We start from the raw sequence: 15,839 nt of genomic DNA on the forward strand, positions 1-15,839 counted from the left end.
CCAGTTTCTTGAAGTTTCGTTTCGATTTTTCGAGAGGGTTTTGTTGAGACTTTAGAACTTCTAGGACTGATTTGATCGAGATCTTGGTGTCGAAAATTTGCATAACCGATCCCATTAATCTTAGAATTTCGAGAGGAACAACATACATTTATTTCATCGAAATCTAAAATTCTTGGATTTAGGGTTTTTCGGAGCGTTATTAATTAATTATTTTCGTGACATAAGTTGATATTTGTTCGTGATTATTCGTGAAACGAAATTTATAATCATTTTTAATTCTAATTAAAAATGGCTGCAAATTTTGAGATTCCGAAAACAAATTTCACTATTGTTGAAAATAATAATTTAATTACGCAAGCGAATTATCGACGCTGGATTAGATATATGTCAGAATTTTCATTTGCTAGATTTGCTATGACAGAATCAGTTTATCTTAACAAATCTCTACTTCGAGATTTTCTGTCTTCTATTTCTGTTGTAAATGAAGAACAGGTATTTGGACTCAAGTGCGTCATTCAGGGACGAACACTGATGATTACTGAACAAACCCTGAACACTGCACTCCAATTGCCAACTGACAACTTTGAGGCTGTTCCAGACAAGGCTGAACGAACAAATTTCTTCTTTGCTATCCATTGCCAGAGGGAGAATGGTGATCTTCCAAGCAAAATGTACGTCAAGCATTTACCTCGAGAATGGAATTTCTTCTTTAATTCCATTTCTCATGTATTTGCACCAAAGACTGGAGGGTTCCATGGCATCACAACCTTCAACCAGGAGATTGGAATTGCAATAGCTCAGAATACAAGGATAAATCTGGGACACATGATCATGGGAGCTTTTCAGGACTCCCTAAGGAAAAACAGAAACATACTCCTCTATCCTAGGTTCTTCCAGATTGTGCTAAATCAACTGCTGACTCCTGCTGAAAGAGCTGTCTATCCCAGTATAGACAATGTTATATGCTCTTTCATGTCTACCAGGGTCATCTCTATGCTGGAAAACCATCAGAACTACACCAACAATGAAGATGTGGTTCTTCCGGAGGCAATGCAAGAATTCCTGAACAATCCAAATGTGCCTCCACCCCACATTCAAAATGTTGCTGATCCAGTGGTTCAGGAAGAGGAGGTCCCTACAACTCAAAGTACTGAAGTCCCTGAGTCATCTCATCAAGCTGATATCCCTGAGACTCAAACTTCACAAATGGAAGAAGAGGTGATAGTAGAAGATGCACAGACATCCTCAGATGACAATGCTCAATCTGAAGGAGAGGATTCACTGCAAGACAACTCCACTGATTCTGAAGATGAAGTGAATACTCCGGTTCAAACCACTGCAGCTGATGTGATGGTGGATATTGATGAACTCTTCACCAACACTTACAATCCACTGCTACAATCAGGTATTCCTTCTGACTCTGACAACTTGTCCTTCGATGCACCTGATTGGGTTCAGAATCTTTTGGATTCCAATCAGCTTTCACCACCTATCACAAGTGCCAATGAATTTGAAATCCCCCAAATTCATAACCAAGGCACCACTTCCCAAACACCTGAAGCAGAAACATCTCAACCCCTCAGCCAACCACTTCAAATAATTGAGAGCGAGGGAGAAAGTGCCTTTAGTGCACCACATAAGGAGGTTGTTTCTGAAACTGCAGCTCTGTCTCCTAGTCATGAAAGGAGAATAGAAACTGAGACAACTGCAGATATGTCTATTTCTTCACCACCTCAGCCAAATAATATTCCAATGCACAGTGAGGTTGCACACACAGTTGAAGAATTGACGGTTGCTAACACTTTGTCGTCCATGTCAGGGATAGACACTGTTGTTTCTGATCCTATTCAGGGTCAAGTGCCTTCACAGGCTTCTGGGGGAAACTTGGATGATTTGCCACATTCTACATCCTTGTCTACCCCCCTGGGAGGAACATTCCCAGATCCTTCAAAGGACTCTTCACCTCTCGGAGGTGAACGGCAATCTATTTCTGAGCCCTTCATATCAGGAAGTGAGCCAGTTGTAGAGGACTTGTCACAAAGTCATTCGCCGTCAAAGGCAGTTGTGGGAAACCAGGGTGCTTCGCCTGTTCAAGGATCACATCCTTCGAGCCCTGTGTCTACCCACCCTGAGATTCCAACTCAGGATCCAACTAAGGACTCACTACTTTCGAGTAGTTGGCAACTTGTTTCTTATGACTCAGATTCATCTGACGAGGAAACTGAGGACGAAGGCTCACGAACCTTCATTGCACCTTCTGTGACCTCTCTAGAAGAGGCTAAGAAGATTTCTTCTGCAGGTACATCTAAGGATGCTGGAAATCCACTGAGTGAGAGGGAAACACTTACAGAACCAGTTATACAGAAACCCTCTGCCCCACTGAGTGCTCTAGTGTTGAGTGAAATGAGAGAAACACCTGCAGAACGAACTAGTGAGAACCCATCAACTCAACCTTCAATTGAATCTGCTATTCCAACTGTATCTGTGACAGAATTTGAAGCTCTGAAGTTCAAAGTTCAACATCTAGAAGCTGAGAATCTTGTTCTACGGGAAGAGTTAGTGGAAATAAAATCAACTATGGAACAAAGGTTGGCTGCACTTGAAGCTAAATTGCTGGCATCTCAAACTTCCAGAGAGGATTACTCAACTGAGGGGGAGAGAGCAGCAGAAAAAGCAAAAGGGAAAAGGGTGATCACAGGGGTGTCTGAAGAACTGATTGATTCTGCTCTTAAACATCAATTCAGTTACAGTCATGATGAATACATCCCTGAGTTTGTTGATGACAGGGTGATTAGGATGGTTGGTGCTGAGAATGAAGATCTTGAAGAAGGAGAAATCCCAGATGCTGAAGTCTTTGCTGATGAACTTGCATATCACAATGACATCTTTCCTGCTGAAGAGTTTGAAATTGCAAATCCACAAGACATTGCTGATGTTGCTAGGGATTATGCTGAACAAAGGAGAGCAAGGGAGAAGTTAGAAAACCAAAGACGGATTCGAAGGGAAAGGAGACTTGCCAACTTACATAAAGATGGAGCTGAATGGGATGCTGCTAGATCTGTGTTTGACTTTCCAGAGGTCACTCAAGATAATGATGATGACGAAGTAAAAGATATCTTTGACTCCTTCAGGAACAACTACAAAGATTTACATGATTATCACGAGGTGTTGAATGATATCATTTCTACTGTGTCTGTTGCTGTTCTTCCCAGAAGAGGATGGATGGTTAACATATCATTTGAGCTACAAAGAGAAGGCCATGGACTCAAGCATGTGTCAAGTCAGTTTCTCAGAGATCTATCTTTAACTGAGCTGTTTGTGGTAAGAAACAAGATCATCTCTACCGGCAGAAAGCATAATGAAGTATTCAGAGATATGGTGGAAGAATGGATCACTGATATTGGAGTTGAAATTCATGACAAGCCCTCAGTTATTAAGTACTTCAAGGATGGTATGATTCAGAGTATTGGACTCACTGATGAAGCACTATCAACATACAATCCTCGTATACTGAAATATCTGGAAGCTCAAGTCAGGGAGAAGTGCTCAAGGACTAGCAAGGGAAGACTAACTGCTGAACTGCTATATGCCTATCGTCTGAACTTTGCTGCTCTGAGAGACTTAGACTTATCAGCCATCAATCGTCAACCACCATATCCACTGCCTCCACTCAACCCTGAAATTCCTGAAAATCCAAATGCACCTGTTGTCACTTACAATCCTACATCTGTACTATTCAAGAAGAAGAAAGACTCTGAAGTCACTGCTATACCACTCACAGAGATTGGAAAACTCAATTCCAAAAGAATCACTCGTGCAGTTGCAGCTGTTAAGTGGTCAGTGGTAAAAGAAGACAAGAGTGTGCTCAAAGATTTGGTTGATCTTCTGGAGATAAGAAAAGCTGTAGAGACTGTCCACAACACTTCTAGAGTTCGTGCTCATCCATCAAGGATCATTATGAAAATTGAAGGAATGGAGATGAATGTCACTTTTAAGAAGTTGAAGAAGATGGTTCACCTGCAAACTTTAGAGAAGATGAAGAAAAATCTAGAGCAACCTCCACCTGAGAATACACTGGAGCAAGTGGCACTGAGTACCATTACAGCAAGGATTGAAGAGATTGAAAACAAGCTTACTCAGAAGAGAGTAGAGGAAGCTGCAAAGAGGAAAGCTGAGCAAAAGCTGCTGAATGCAAGAGCCAAGAAACCAAGGACAGATTAGTTCAGGCTAGAGGAACAAATGGCTGCTTGTATTTACTTTTGAATTCTGGAAAATGTAAAATATAATCCAGACTGTACTTAGTATTATTTCCTGTTTAAATTAGTATGCTTTTTCATTGTGTCAGTTGAGTTATCCTCTTAAAGGATTTGCTTGTCGAACTCTAACAATCAAATAGGGGGAGATTGTAAAGCATAATGTAACGTAACTATTATTACGATAACTCAACACAACAAAAGACAGGAAACAATACGTAAGTATAATACAGGAATCTACAGGTTGGAGATTCGATACGAACAAACAAAGACAATCAAGATATCTGAGACGAGCATCCGTCCACTGAAAGAAGTTCATTTATATGTTCAAGCCTCAGTGAAGAATAAAGCACAATCAGTTTCTGCTATCAAGATTATCTGAAGATCAAGTATCAAAGACCAGAAGATTCCAGTATATTTAATTTGATTATTTATAATCAAATTTATCGAAGCAACATCTAACCCGGAATGACTGATCAAGTATATTATCAAGCAAGGGATTCAAGGAATCATTTCAGTTCGAGTCGTTCGTGAACCAGACCAGTGCACAGAACGTCAGGACATACGAAAGTATTCAGTGGATTCGATCAACGAATTAATTGATCAAGTCAATGGACTTATTATAGATATATATACATATATATATATATTATTAATTGTGAATTACTTGAATACAATTAAATTCAAGTAATTAACTAAATCACAATTAATTATATATATATACATATATGTGTACAAATTATGGGAGCCTTGTAAAAATGTCTAAGTACATATCAAAGGAAACTCTATTGTACTTGGCGCAAACTTTGACCATGAAAAGTCAAAGCTTGCGCTACGTACAAATACACAAGAACAAGTGATGAAAAAAATTCTAAGTTGATACAAGGGACACAGGGGAACCGCTCTTGAGCGCAACCTTTGACCAAGTCAAAGGTTGCGACTACAAAAGCTCATCTAGCGCAAGTATTGTTGTTTGTCCAAGGCAGAATACAGTGGTGCACAGTAGGCGCATAGTTTGACCCAACTGGCGCCATCTTTGACTTTGCAAAAGTTCTGTATTACTCTAAGTAATACACTTGACATACAGTGAAGAAGTAAAGCGCAAGGTTTGACTTCCCTGGTGCCATGTTTGACCTCACTCTCACCAAGCGCAACCTTGTGATACATATACATATATTTATATATGTATTATGAATTGGCGCCACTTGAAGTAAGGATATGACTTAGATTTATTTTTATAAAACGAATCCGTCCAGGACGAATTCAAGTCGTCCAGGACGAACTCGTTAACCATGGTTAGTTGTTGGAAAGTCTATAAATAGGGCTTTGTGTTTTCATTTGAAAACAACTACACACTTTGTAAGTGCACACACTATACACATTCTCGAGAGTTAAATTAGAAGATCATATTTATCGAGAGTTTGTAATAGAGTGATTGTAGTCTCTGCAGCCGACACTTGTGTTGGAATTTGTAGCACCCGAGGATTACTTCTAATACAAGAATATTACCCGACTTGCTGGAGTTATTTATTTACGATTGATTTAACATGAACTGAAACAAAGATTATCCGCAATTAAATTAAATCGAAGAAAATTGGTACGACGTATTCAACCCCCCCCTTCTACGTCTGATTGGACCTAACATGCAACTCTCGAGGATAAGAAGCCCGCTGATGTGGATAATACAAAGTGGGAAGATATGAAATTGCGTGCTGCGTCGACTATCCGGTTGGCTCTTGCACCGGAAATCAAGTATGATGTTCTTGAGGAGAATAACCCTAAAAATTTGTGGGAGAAGTTGACAAAGACATATCACTCAAAGTCTTTGGCCAACAAGTTGTTTCTCAAGAAAGATTTGTTCGGACTTAAGATGGAAGAAAACGGAGATTTGAGAGATCATCTAAATCGTTTTAATGGGTTGATCAACCAGCTGAATAATTTGGATGAAAAATTACAGGATGAGGACAAAGCCATTCTTTTACTTGTTTCCCTACCAAATAAGTATAATAATGTGATTACCTCTTTAATTGTTGGAAAAACGAAGTTAACTTTGGATGAGACTACTATTGTTATTCTTGAAGCTGAAAGATTGATGAAGCAAGGATCGGGTGATACATCGGACGGAAGTGCACTTATGATGGATGCATATAACAAGAAAAAGAAGTTTGATAAGAAACATAACCCTAATATCAAGTGCTTTTATTGTGAAGAATTGGGCCACCATCAATTCATATGTCCAAAAGCAAGAGAAGACTTAAAGGAGTTAAAGAAAATTCGAGAGAAGGGTAGTGCTTCGCTTGTTGAGACGGTTGATGATGCTCTTTTGGTTCAAGAAGACAAGGGATCAAAAGAAGAATGGGTACTTGACTCGGGATGTTCTCATCACATATGTGCTAGGAGGGAGTGGTTCTCGTCCTATAAGGATTGTGAGGGAAAGATGATAGCTTTACCAAATGGTAAAACGATAAAAGTTACCGGCGTTGGTGAGATAACAATGAAACTTCATAATGGTCGTATTCGAAAATTAGCTCAAGTAAGGTATGTACCGGAGCTAAATCGAAATCTAATTTCATTGGGTAAATTAGTTGATTTGGGATGTACTGTCATGATGAAGAACGGTTGTTTGGAGGTCACCAAACAAGAATTGGTGATACTCAAAGGTTGGAAGGATAAGAGAAATCTTTTTATGCTAGATGGAGAGGTTGTTACTCAAGGGGAGGCATTGGCGGATGGACGTCAACGTCTTCATGGTGATCGTTAAAAAATTTTTGAAACCGTATTGGGTTGAAGGGGAGGATTGTTGGGTATCAACCCAATAGGAATAGGATTCTGATTTGAGTTAGAAATTAGAATTGGATTAGGATTATGATTAGGTATATTAGAGTTAGATTCTGATTTGTCTAAGTTTGATGGCTATATATACATAGTCATATTGTTTGATAGGTATGCTTGAGTATTGGTAGGCTTGAGTATCCTAGCTTGGTGGATTGTATTATTGATAACGGTTTTGATTAATAATACAAGTTGGGACGTGGATTTTCTGCGTCATATAATTTTGTGTGTGTGCTTTGTATTAGAAGATTGATCTCGTATATTATTCCTAACAAGTCCCAAACATATAATTAGCATATGACTCTGCACCCACTAGCTTGGACATGGGAGGTGTTTTCGGCTTCGGAGGAGCGCCTGAACTTCGGCTTGAACTAATTTCGACGGATGTTGTCACTTTTAGTCTGGATCATATTTGACGAGTCATTTAAAGGATGTCACAACGTTTTCCTAGATTTTACTTCATAAAATTTTTAATGACCTCGCGAAGCGCGGGTTATACACCTAATTTTACAAATAAGAATTAAGTACATCAAATGCTCTTGACCTTGTAGTCACTTTTTATATTAAATATCAGTCCATCTTAACATTGTAGCCAAGTCTCTTTCAATTTTCACTATTTTATATTGTTTTCTTAATCTCCACGACAAATCCACAAGGTTAAATGGAGTTTTGATCACTCAACTGACCGAAAACTTGCAATTGGGTCATCCGAATCAAACAACTTTTAGTCACGTCATTGTACTCTTAAAAATTTTCATTCGGGTCCTAGCCATTACACTTCGTTAAAAATTTGAGGGAAAACTGACTAAGTTTAGTGACTTGACTTGAATACATCTATCGTGGCATGTATAGTTACCTAAAGCGCCTATTTGGTCACTCAACTAGCTACAAACTTGCAATCAGATCATCAAACTCAAAAAACTTTCATTTAGATCACTGATCATAATATCCGTTAAAAATTAAAAGAAATAACGAAGAGCTCTTTTACAACACCTTTCTTCTCTTTTTAAAATTTTAAAACTTATTAACAATAAAACACACACACACAATCTATGGTTTCACCGACAATAACTTAATCTTTGTTTATCTCTTGTCGTTTTATATATCTTAAAACCATTACGGAACACTCATTAAATTTTGGGAAATTCTCTATGGTACACTCGTGAAATTAGCTTTTCTCGATGGTACAATCACATTTTTGACATCCGGATGGGGCCAGCTCCTTCATGTAGGAAATCACAGTACAAATGTCCCGGTTTACTAAAACCTTCCATTATCTTCGAGTGAAGCTTCTGCTTATTCTTTCGTAATGAGCCTTTCAATCCATTTTAATCTATAAAAGCTCAAAACCTGTACAAATTATAAATTTTAACATCTAATAAGCAAGCGTGATATATTTCATGTTAATCAAATAACTGAAAATACAAAAAGCAAATCCAAGACACTCCTGTAAGATTTCAATTCGTCCATATGGAGACATCTTTGAAAATTATATATCTAAAACGGAGACATTTTTCAGTCCTATAACATTATGACACTCCTGTTACAGAGCAGAGCAACAAATGTTAAGTCAAAAAAGCAAATTGGAATGAATCTATTGTCCCTTTTCCCAAATTGGAAGCCACTTATTACATAAAAAGAATCAGAGTTTATACACATATAAATCAAGAAGTACTGTAGAAATATAGCAACAACACAGAGTACAGAGAAAGATACCTTCTTTACCAGTTGATCTATAATCCACATTCCAAACGTCGTCAAGTTCAGGTTCAATTTTGAGCCTTGAATCATGTTGCTGATCAAGAAATCCGAATACAATAATTATATGATATATGCAGCAACCTTTTTGCCGCACTTCTCTGTAACTCATGCAAGACACAAACTCCTAGATTGAGACACTTATAAATCAAGAAGTCAGTATATAGAAATATAGCAACAACACTAAATAGGTCCATCCCAAAAGTTCGAGTATCCTTTCTATGCACTAACCATCACTAACCAATTCTCACTCTGTAGTTGCATTATAAATTTTGGGCACTATATTGAGCAAGAAAGAAACAGGACAGTGGAGGATCCTCAGTCTTTTGAAAAATGACACAGAAGAGTATTTCCAGGCAAAATAATTTCTACACATCCATTATCATCGAGTGCATTACATGAACTGCTTTGAAATTTTAACATTCAAACTTCAAAACATATGTCCATCATAGATCGGATTTTCCACTTTCTACAGCATATAGATCGACCCCAGTTTAATGTTAATTTGTTGTTTCCAGTCCTAGACCAGGTTCAAGAGGCGCACTCTTATATGCTTTAATAAACTTGTGCATCCATTAATTATCTTTTTGTAGAACTTAAAGAGTTGAAACTCTAACTCGTATAATAAAATACTCCAAAACATGTTGAAATTTTGAAACTCAAACTACATCAAATATATTATGTAGAATCAACTTACAGAGAATCATGGGTACTCTGGTTGCTGTATGCTGTATCCAAACCCAAATTTATAGTGCCTAATATATTGAGCACTGCCAGCTGGACATCTAACATGTGAAACTCTCATTTCAACTGCTGCAATCAAATGTTTAGTTACTACATGCCTTTTGGCATCCATGTTTTGGGGGGGGGGGGGCATCCTTGTGCCGAATGTAATACTCCTGTGAATTTCATGTAACCAGATAATAATCAGCTAGTTATCAAACTAAGCCAGTTTCCGCAACATAAAAAATTCACTATCCATACAATTAAAATTACAATTGCTTTCAAACTATATAAAATCATTCAAACTACATAAAATCAGTGAACGATACACAATCAGAAAATCATAACCATAAATAGAAACACATTTGTGATATGATAAAACATGTAAAAAGTAACTATATTTTACCAAAAAATTATCTTTCCCAAAGTTTATTCAAGCGAAAACTTATAAAAAGAACATAATTTGAGAAGGAAGACCTGCAAAAAAAGAAGGAAGACCTGTGTCAAATCATCACATTAATTTGAGAAATTTATTGCAAAAGACACTGCATAGCTCATGATCATTTTCATATATTACAATTATTGTGATACTATAAAATAATTGAACATTAAGAAGATAGATTTTGCTCCACATTGTCACAAACAACAAATCTCAAACAACCTGCAAATAAAGCAAACAATAATTATACATCGACAGTTGAAATGAATATTTTGAAGCCTCTTACATATATACGATGTAATCTGAACTCGCAAAATAGCAAAACGGTAAAAAAAACCAAAAATTTCTGTGAGGACTTTTATCAAACAATTGCAAAGCAAACCAATAAAACATGATTATACAAAGTAATCATGTCTATAAAATCACAAAAACACCATATCCACAACAAAGTCTGATCAAAGATATGACCTAATTCAATAAAAGATAATCGAAGAGAAACAATCTTACATCTCACAATTTAAAAGAAGGCATACGGAGGAAGAAGCCGGACAATGAAGCTGCAAAGTTGAAATTTAAAATGCTAAGGTAGGAACTGGATTTATATTGTATTTTTAGAAATTAAAGAAGGGAGATATGGGTACTAACATGGTCCAATTCATGATTTGAATTTTGAAAGCCGGGTGTTTGAACAGAACCCGGAAAGCAGCAACTTCTTTAAGAAGCTTTCTGTATTAAGAAAGGAAGAGAGGGTATAGAGACCATCAGAGGGTGAGAGAATTTGAAAGCATGATTTGAATTTAAAATTTGAATCGTATGTATGTAATTTGTGTGAAAAGGTTCAGCTTCTGAAAGAAGCTTTACGTCTGTAGACAATTTGAAGAAGTAGACAGAACAGAGGATGTGTGGCTGAGATGCTCACACGTGGATATACCGTATGTATAGAGTGGCAATATACTGAAGATACACAAAAAATAGAGAGACAAAGTAGACAATTGATAGCCAAAAACGCAGTAGGCTTTATATAGATTAATAGATTAATAGATAATAGATAATAGGGGTCCAGGTCCCCAGCAATCATATGCTGGGGGACCTTTAACAAACAGACAAGCTGCGAGCCGTTGGATGGCGCGATCGACGGACGAGATTTAAAAATCGTCCAGCGTTTTTTTACCGTTGTACGACTAGCGTCCAGCATTAAAAAACCGCTGGACGGCTTAATGTTTTTGTCGCGTACAACGCTTAAAAAGCGCTAGACCACTAACTATTTTTTACACGTCCAGCGCTAAAAAAGTGCTGGAAACACAGAGAGATTATAAGTACTCGGTTTCAATTCAAAACTCAGTATAAGCGCGCATCATTCACTCACGACTCCATCGAAGCACGTCTCCATCCAAGCACGTCATCTCACCTGTCAAATCCACACGAAGTGCTCACCCACGTGATTACGTGACATCCAGCAGCTTGATTATATCCCGAATTAGGAGGGTTGCAAGCATTTGAAGGAGGATCGGTTGAATAAGAAAGGTATAAGCACACACCTCATCTTCCATTCATATTGCTGCTTTTATCCCGTGTTTACATCATTTTATCAGTGCTTATACCTGCGTGGGATGCTTTGTATGAGAATTGTTGTGTATATATAGGCCGGTTACATCATGTCTGCAATGTGTTTGATGAAATGCCACAGTGAACAAATTGCTTGTAGTTTAAGAATTCAATTGCATTTGTTTATACCTGCAAATTGCTTGTAAATGTGCTGTTGAACATGAAAGTGTGTGCTTCTGCGGTATGAACTTAACCTTTGATCCTTGTAAACCATACTACAAAGATGTGTTGTTGATCTGAAAACTGAGAGTCTCATTTATTTTTCTTTTTAACAAATTTTGATGCACTGTTTGTTTTTAACAAAGTGTGTGCTTCAATCTTGAAATTGAAGTGGTAAATTCAAGATCTCAGAGGCTCCTAACCGTAAAGATTACTGAGGTAATGCTGAGATTATAGACTAGATGGTACAGTATTGCAGGAGTGCATACATTCAGACTCACTGATTTTTTTTATTTTTACGAACCTCAGACTCACTGATTAGTTGATTACATTACTAGTAACTAAAATCACAGCAGGAAGTTAGGAACCGTGTCTAATTTCTCCCATTGGACTTGGAGTTTGTAAATACATGTAGACATTTATCTCTTTCTATTCAAATACTTTTCTCCCATTTGTATAATACAAATGTGGTTTTATTGTATTATGTTTAAAATAAATGGAATATCACTTTTAAATAATAATTGTGTTATATTGAATATTATTATTTATATTTTAGTTTTATACACCTTTCATATTAAGTTAGATAGCTGAACTTTTTCATTTTCAACATTTATTTTCAAATTTCATATTTGTATTCTGTGATAGTGTATACATATTTTTTTTGAATCGTTCATGTCTTGTTTGGGAATTTAATCGTTCTTTGTTTGTTTGGGAATTGTAGAGATGAAGGAGATATTGCCAGGACCGAGCAGTCGGGTAGTTATCACTGACAATAGCTACCATGTTAGTGATAATGTGTGGAGGGACATAGACAGGGGGCCTATAGAGTGTTTTGGTGCCAGCCGTCTACTTCACGTTTGGGTTTTGTCTAATGCACAGAAGGAGCTGCTGCACGCCGTGGGATTTGGATTGTTTGCTGACCAGGATGTGGGGGTACAGAATGACACGACATTAGTGTCTGCACTTGTGGAGCGGTGGAAGCCTGAGACGAACACATTCTTCATGAGGCGGGGTGAGATGACTATTACTCTCCAGGATGTTGGTTATATTCTTGGTATGCCTATTCTTGGGCAACCCTTAGCAGGTCCAGCCATACAGAACCCGGCGTCGTGGTTTAAGAAATACCGGTTCGAGCCACTCAGTGATACAGATTTTGAGGCTGCTTGGAGTAAGTCGGGCATCAAGTTTACTTGGCTTTATGAGAGATATGGACGGGCAGGTGTAGAGGGTGACCCTGAGCGGATTGCAGTTCACACTCAGGCTTACCTTATGTTGGTTCTGGGGGCTGTACTCTTCCCTACGAGGAGCAGGAGTTTTGTTCATCCGAGGTTCATTGGGCTTCTTCGTGATGTTTCACAAATTCATACATACTCCTGGGGTTCAGGTGTCTTGGCATATCTGTATAGGGATTTGGGGATGGCTGTGAGGAAGAAGAGAACGCACATTGCTGGCTGTGTGTTGCTACTTCAGATTTGGAGTTACGAGCGGTTTGATATTGGGTTGCCTACTCCATATCCTCAGGCTATTAGATATCCGGCTGCACTATACTAGGCATATCCGAAGACGAAGACTGTTCTAATTGAGGATCAGGAAGCTGGACAGGAGGAAGAGGTGGTGGTGAAGCCAGTGCTTGGGAAGCGGCGCCGGGGTTCTAAGGGTCCACACCACAACTTGCCACACTATAGGGCTGAGTTTGATGGTGTCGGGTCAGATCGAGTGCAGTGGACTCCTTATGATGAGGAGGAAGAGGAGGTTGACGAGGACGAGGGTGAGCCCGTTGTGATTCGTCATATGGATTGGGATCAGATTGAGGCACACTTTGCCGGACAATCTAGGCTTCCACTTATATGCTTCGACATCTGCGAGTACCAGCTTTCTGACAGGGTTTTGAGGCAGTTTGGCTTGAGGCCATGCATTCCGACCGCCCCTGTAGACATGACCACATACAGGGTGCCGAAGCAGAGGTTCCGTGCAGAGAATTGGATGGCTGTGTGGTTTGTAGAGATTGCGCAGTGGAGGCGGTTTTGTGACAGGCTTGACATTGCCCTTTGTTATGATATACTCTACACTACTGAGGATGCTTACATGGATTGGTATATGGAGGTGTCGAGGAGGCGCATTGGGAGGCCAAAGCCCGTGCCTGAATCAGATTATGCGAGTCGTGAGTTGTTCGACAAATACGAGGTCTTCCAGCTTGTAAGTGTTTTGTTAAGTAGGATATTGAGACTGTCCTCTTATAATTATTTGTTATGGCCACTTATTCACTTGTGGATTGTTGCAGATTGAGGCCAGTATAGACCTAGTCTGGCAGTTGGATGCACGTCTTCCTGCTAGTTTTGTCCCCGACTTTCGGCAACTTGCAGCCAAGTTTGTCGAACGATACACTCGCTTCATGAGGACTGTGAAGGGACCGGGATTCACCCCTCCAGTCTTTGAGCATCTAGATCGGGCTGACTTGTCTGGTACAGGGTTGGCAGGTGTCGCTGAGCAGGACATCATTCCCGTGACTCAGCCTTCGCAGCATATTCCTGACGAGCCAGCATCTTCTTCCCGTCCCGAGAAGATGGCACTTGTTAGTTTGAGAAAGGGGAAATGGAAGATGAACAAGCCCCTTTCTTTTGCAAAGCAAGATACAATAGCTACAGATTGGGGTTGGAAAGATAGTGTGGTGAAGCTAGACGGGGGGGGGGTGTGTGTGAAGAATGCATTATACGAGTTGAAGCCCGTGAATTTGTTGACACTGGCTCCGGGAGCTTGGATTGATGATCGGATTATTTATGCGTATATGGTACTTTCCTAAACCTCTATGTGTATTCCGTTTTGAATTATTATGTGATTTATGTACAATTATGTTATGTATGTGGAGTTATGTGGTTTATGTATATTTGCGTTTTCATATTTGTGGTTACTAACTCTTAGCTATCTGTTCATGCCACAGCTGTTGTTACGTGATAGGGAGGAGGTCGTTGCTTCGGTGTTTGAGAGGAAGCCAACGTACTTTTTTATGGATCCATTCTTCATTCCCCTTGCGAAGACGAAGAATTGGAAGAACCCCGAGTCCTACGTGAAGTTGCATAACTTCTACTGCGACTATGGAAGTGCTGAAGTGGGGCCGACGATCAACAATGTTGATTTCATCTTCCTCCCGACTTGCGTGACTGACAATCACTGCATTCTATCTGTCTTCTCCGTGATGACATGGGGCGTTGTCATATTGGATCCTTTATATGATAACGCAAGTTACCCGGAGGAGGAATAAATAGTGGTACGTATACACTTAATGCACCCACTCATGTCATTATTGAATATGTTTTTGAGTATGTTTATTGTTAGTTCTGACTTGATTAAACATATTTCAGACGGAGATGTTGCCCGAGTTGATTAGATTTTGCGAGAGGCTGCAACATAAATTGCCAGAGGGCCCGGCTCAAATTAGTGCCTTGATCAGAAGGCCAAAGCAAAGCAACCACACTGATTGCGGTATTTTTGTGATGAAGTACATGGACTATATGTTTCAAGGATTCCATTTACAGTCAATGACTTGGACGAGTTCTGATATTGAGACTTTTCGCTATAGGATCGCGAAGGAGATTCAAAGGGGAAAAGCAAGAATGATTCCGGGGTTCCTGATGAAGCAAAGGCTGGAGAATGCTTCTAGGAAGTAGCTTTGTTTATGTTATTTTCATTTGAAGGAAACATTTTGTACTTGAACTTCTATCCATTTGGATTTGTAGAACCTCGTTCATTTATCTATATAATGCGGCCTTCATTTATATCGGTTATTTAACAACCGTGTCCTATTCCCTTCCCCGAAATTTAGTAAGAATTTATGTTGAGAATTTGGTATGAATTTATGTTGAGTTTGTTATGAATTTTGTTGAGGTGTTTGTAGATTTTGGTTTGATTTTGGTATACTTTTGTTGAGTTGGTAGTTTTGTTGATTTTGGTATGATTTTGTTGATTTGGTATGATTTTGATTGCCCAAACAGAGCAAAACAGGGGAAAGCAGAGAAAACAGGGGAAGGCTGGGCAGTTGAGCTCCTGCCTTTCCAGCGCTTTTAAAGCGCTGG

The sequence above is a fragment of the Daucus carota genome, chromosome 5 (assembly GCF_001625215.2).
Source record: "Daucus carota subsp. sativus chromosome 5, DH1 v3.0, whole genome shotgun sequence".
In the NCBI taxonomy this organism is placed as follows: Eukaryota; Viridiplantae; Streptophyta; class Magnoliopsida; order Apiales; family Apiaceae; genus Daucus; species Daucus carota.